At 40.9% G+C, this 5,605-nt stretch overlaps 1 protein-coding gene across 3 annotated transcripts in view; it reads right to left on the bottom strand.

Moving 5' to 3' along the window:
* The window catches only part of LOC109484071 (uncharacterized WD repeat-containing protein alr2800-like), an 18,761-nt gene extending 17,022 nt beyond the window's left edge, over window positions 1-1,739 (bottom strand). Inside the window, exon 1 of one of the 3 annotated variants that reach the window (XM_019787281.1) lies at window positions 648-1,739. The gene's annotated coding sequence lies outside the window, so the exon portion shown is untranslated. The remainder of the gene's footprint in view (window positions 1-647) is intronic. The other 2 variants (XM_019787282.1, XM_019787280.1) reach the window with 2 other exon arrangements.
* Window positions 1,740-5,605: the final 3,866 nt, after the last annotated feature.

Genomic DNA, 5,605 nt, shown 5'->3' with positions numbered 1-5,605 from the left:
ATCTCGAGATGCGTTGGAAAAATCTCAAGATACTTTGAAAACATTTGGAAAGATCTTGAGACCTTTTGTTTTCATCTCAAGATTTTCTGAAAGATCTGGAGATTGTCATGAACAATCTCAAGATTGTCTTATAAGATCTCAAGATTTCGTCTAAAATATTGAGATCTTTAGAATGAATCTTGAGATTTTTCAATTTTTAACGAAGCGTGAAGACCCCCGCTGGGGGTCATTATGATCCGCTATGTAACAGAGAAGTTTGTGACAAAAGATTGGATATGTACCTCTAAGCTGTAAATAGTCAGAGGCATTAGTCCAAAGTGCTCTGCTCATTCCAATAATAATCTGCTCGGTGTTCTAGGTAAACCTAAATGTTCCTTGTACTACACCAGAAAGTACCCTACCCATGTTATCCTTTTTTAATTCATAACTTATTTTTGTAAGCTCAAGTCTCCCCTTATTGTTTTCCTCGGCCCTCACACCAAAACAAAGCAAAACGTTTCCCGCAGGCCCCTTTAAAGTAAATAAATAAATAAAGTACATTTTTCTTTAGAAACAAAGTAAAATAACATAATCCATCGATATCTACATAGCCTGGACATAAATCGGAACGAGTAGTTCACAGGTATCAGTGCTAGTGGTAGCTGCACCTTTGTGCGAACGCTTTTTCTCTTACAGGTGCAAAGCGTAACAGGTGGATTCACAGGTGGGCTGCAGGTGCACTGTCCTGACACGAATAGAGCTAAAAACGTCCACACTTGTGTGCGCTTTGGTGTCTCTGAGTGTCGAGAGAGGCTATAAGAATAAGGAGAAGAATGTATGGACCTGCCAAACTCCTCTAGAGGCCGAGAATTGCACTTGTCACGCCATGCCTTCAAACTTCGTGTTGTTGTTGGCAGCTGAAACTCCTTGGAGACTGCTCATGCGGCACAGACACGCAAAAAAACTTGAAATTTCAGAAAGGAAACACGCCTGATCAAAATTGTATACATCTGACGAAAACTACATTTTTCTTAGACAGAAATCTTGCACTTTTTCAGGTGTATGCTTCGTGTGCGGGTTTTTCTTTCGTGTTGTTTGGCGATCCGTTGTCGTTTTTTCGCGGGCCTGGGAAATGGTCCGGCGAGTTCTCGCGAGAGCGCGCGAGATCTATCAGTTTCATTGATTTGGCACGAGATTTGGCGAAGGCTGCACGGAAGGAGCCAAAATGGCGGCTCTGGAGGAGGGGGAGGCCGAGATCAGGGTCACTGTCGGCATCCTAACAGGTAAGCGCCGCTGTTCTACCGCGGGTGGCTTCACACGGGGAAACCTGTGCGTTGCGGCTATCCGGTGAGCTAAATTCGCCGGTCCTGGGCGCGTAGTTCGGCCCGGGGGAAGGGCATTTCGGTCGGGTTCGGTCCAGACTTGGCAGCCAGACTCCGGGTGATGGGAGAGGGGAGGGTTCCTGCTGATGATCAGTTTTCTGCTAGACCCGGTGCATGATTGCCGTCCTGCCTAACGCTGTCCCGCGGAGCACCACAACACTTTTACAAACAGTTCTGATGCGTTAGAGTGCGGGATGAAGTTACGATTTGCAGGGAAATATCGCGTAGAAAAATCGAGCTGTTTCTTGTTTGACAGCCCAAAAAAATTGGGTACGTTTGCAGGACCTCCTTTTGGTTTTTGCATGTTTTGTGAGCTGCGGACTCCATGACTAACTCAATTATGTACCAATCAAACTAGTAGTTTTATACTTGTGCCTTTTTACAAGCTTGTGGCCCCGCCTCTTGCCAGTTCACTCAGCGTCCGGATCTAAGATTCACGATGAAATGATTTCCTCAGCCTCGGGGAGGAGCATAATTTTCACTGTCACTTTACTACCACAGCAGTCTGCCCCTACAAGCCCTGCAGACCAGAGTCAATCATGATGTTAGAACGTCCGGTATCACCATGTTTATGTCACTTGAAAACCTGTACATCCATATACATGTATACATCTAGATTTATGGTGGAGCCAAGTATATTTACAGACAGAAACATAAGTTACATCTCTAGCTATCTGTGGTCTTGCTGTGGCCAAAATTTATCTAACACAAAGTTCGGAACAAAAAAGTTCAAAGGCTTCTTCTCTTCATTCTCTTGTACTTGTTTTCCACACTGCAATTTTCAACAAAGAACTATACAGCTTATGATATGTTATTAGTTGTAGCCAAATGTATGGGAAAGGGTGGCCAGGATCTGACATTTATCTTTGTTTAGAAATTAAGGTTAATTAGAGCCATGTCCTGATAATATTTGACATCCAAGACTCGCAAGTCCTACATAAGAATCAGGACAACTGGTAGTTCTTTCTTAGACTAAAGCTAATGATAACCAGTTCACATAAAAGAACCCAACACACTTATTAGAAGTATAGAGATTACCCAGTTTGCTTGGCTATAAAGCAAGCTGCATGCGTAGTAAAGCCACTTTACACTAGAAGCTACTTGAAAAAGCATCATGCTTCATCTGACTCTGAGTTGAGGGTGCCTGCTTTGCCCTCTGTTGTGTTGGAACCCTCCTGAATCTAAGGATTCGCTACAGTCTGATACTTTACTTAGTCCAGTGATACAAGTACTTAAAGCTTTGATCCTGGCAAGTTATTGCCACATCTCATTCATTGTGTCAAGAAATACTTAAGTTAATTACATGCTGGTCAGGCTTGTTGTTGCTACTGATATAAGGAACAAAATTTCTCTGATACCTCTCATGTGTATATGGAGGTTTACTTGGTTTACCTGTGTGTTTGTCAGTTTTGTCATGTTAGTTTAAGTACTGTGTGATTTACCAGTAGTTACCAAGAAAGACATAGAAAGTACTGAATAAACTTGTAACTACTGTATGTGAATCATTTTGAATTTTGCAAGTAGTTTTCTGGTAGATTTTCAACTAGGCAATGAAAGGAGTGATGCTCCTGGTCTAGAACTTTTGTCTCAAAACTTTTCAAAAACATGCCCAGTTTTCATCATAGTTGTGCCCATGTTGTACATACACAGTGTGTATTTTAATTGTAGGTTTAAGTAGAACTTAGGGTCACACCCTCAGTGCTTGCTACTTTGGTTTCCCCCATCTAAGCTGGTCTGACAATGCAGGCCTCGAAATGAACTTTTCTTCCTATTGTCCCAGCACTGTCCCAAAAATATATCTCAATTGTCACGAAGTGAGGATGAGCTGACCCAACCTGTTTTTTGGGAAGTATGTATGACAACAACTTGAAGTCAACTTTATTTTGCTCATGTTCACTCCCAGGCACACTAAAATTGCAGAGTAGACAAGAAATTCGGGGGAACTTTTCCAGATCCAAAAGCCGGGACGTTTGCCTGATAAACAAAAGAAGCGCTGACATTCTGATGTTGACTATTTTTCTATTATCCCAAAAAAGTCCAAAAGTGTCTTTTTAGTTGTCCCAGCCTACATTTTAGTGGTCAGTGGCCATTGGACCACCTTTACTTTCCAGCCCTGGAATTGTGCTTCAGGTCTACAACTTCTCCATGCATAACAAATGGGACAAACAAATACCACAAGACAACATGTCCAGTGCCCTCAGGCTAGCCATCCAACCATCTTTTTATACCCAAACATCTCAACTGTTCGTCACTCAGTCACTGTTCGATTCTTAAATTTCAAGAATGGTAATTGAGTACATTTTACACATTTCTATTTCATTTTTTTACATTTCTGTTTACTTTTAGAGTATGATACAAAAGCATGTAATGATAATGTCAAATTGTATTCTTTACAAGTCATGTCCAGTGGAATATTTGAATATCAGGACTTCACATGTTTAATGTCTGACAATCTCACAGAAGTAGAACTGTTTTTCACCGTTTTCTTCATTGTTCCTGATCTTTCCTGTCAGTTACGGGTACAGTTTTTTTTTCTTGGATTGTAGAACAATTATACAGGACACATTAGAAGGGTTTATTGATTTTAAAGAATGCCGGTATGCATCCATACTGCATCAATGGCTCCGTGGAACATGTTGATGGATGAAATGAGGTTTTGATGGACACTGCTTAATCCTGGCCCATTGGCCGAATGTCCCAACGGTTGTCCTTGCCAGATTCATTTATACAGCACAGTGGACACAATAAGGCCACTATTCCCCGCTCCGTGTATATTCAGCTGCTGAATGGAGGTGCAGCGCTCTCGGGCCACTTCTGTAACTTGTCCTGAATTTGACAAACTGAGGCCTAGGAAAAAAAATGTTGTGTTTCCTGTTTCAGTCCTGAAAAAATGTTGGTCGGTAGGTAGGGATTGTCTTTTCTTTTTCTTTTGTTTTTAATTAGACTTCAGTGATATCTATATAGGGGTCCAATTTGTACTATACATCTTAACAAAGTAAAATTTGTACAAGGACACTTTAATTTTCAATGTCAATGTTAGAAAACCAGTTGTACAACGTTTTATCACTCAGGTGTCAGATCATGGAGATAGAAAAGGTTGATCAGCTCGAAAAATTAAATTTCCACCACCCAAAAAAAGTCTAGGGTCGGTAGTTTTTTCTAGGGTAAACTTGGTCGGGAAACAGGAAACACAACATTTTTTTTTCTTACTAATCCTATGCCTGACGGCCCATAGCTGGTGGGTAGTCTGTTCTATAAGGTAGTGGGGAGGAGATTTGTGGGGCATCAGTCAGACCAACTGTACAAAATGATGGCCTTTGGCAGCTGTGAGCTTACTCTTAGAAAGGTTTCCGAAGCTACGGGCATTTAAAAAAAAAAGATACGTGTCTCATGTTTCAAAGAGTTGGCATAAAATCTGTGGAGTCTTCGCCAGGGAAAAGTAAGTTTCGGAGGCTGTGCATGATGAGTATACAGCTGGGCTTGGTCATCTGGAATATATGAGGGGAGCAGGGGGGAATGTATACCATTATTGATTTCTGATTGGTCTATTTGGAGCATGTGATTTCTGGACCGTGAAGAGTTGAAAGTGGATTGTGTTTCAGGGCTTGAAATTCATTTTTGGAAATAGGTGCACAAAAAGTTGTTTGGGTGAAAATTTAAAATGAAATTAGTAAAATGTCAGCAAAAACTAATTATGTTTCATTTTTAAAGAAAAGTACTACAACAATGATTTTGTTATTTTTCTGACACTTAGATGTTAAGAATATGCTCTATACATAACATACATTTAACATCTTTACCTTCGCCAAGAAGGTTATGTTTTCAGGGGCGTTCGTGTATGTGTGTGTTTGTGTGTGTGTGTGTCTGTCTGTAAACACGATAACTTGAGAAGGCCTTGATGGATTGTCTTGATACTTGGTAGGTGGGTAGGTCTTGATGAGACCTCAAAATGATTAGATTTTGGACCCCCTAGCGGCTTATTATGGTACTGCAGCTAAACTTCCAGTTTTGATATCTCATGATCTAGACATGCTATGGTATTGAAATTTAGATGGTAGGTAGCTCTTGTGCTGGGAAAGAAGTGACGTGAGTTTAGGCCCCCTAGCGGCTTGCTCTGGAACTGCAGGGATAAATTCTTGAAAATATTCAGAAGGGGATAACTCAAGAACCGGTTGACGGATCGTCATGATTTTGGTATGTAGGTAGCTTACGTGATTGCTTAATATAATTTATGTGACAATTAT

The sequence above is a fragment of the Branchiostoma belcheri genome, unplaced genomic scaffold, assembly GCF_001625305.1.
Source record: "Branchiostoma belcheri isolate BF01 breed outbred unplaced genomic scaffold, Haploidv18h27 scaffold68, whole genome shotgun sequence".
NCBI lineage: Eukaryota > Metazoa > Chordata > Leptocardii > Amphioxiformes > Branchiostomatidae > Branchiostoma > Branchiostoma belcheri.
Note: the sequence above shows the minus strand (reverse complement) of the source record. Positions and strands in the feature narration are given on the sequence as shown.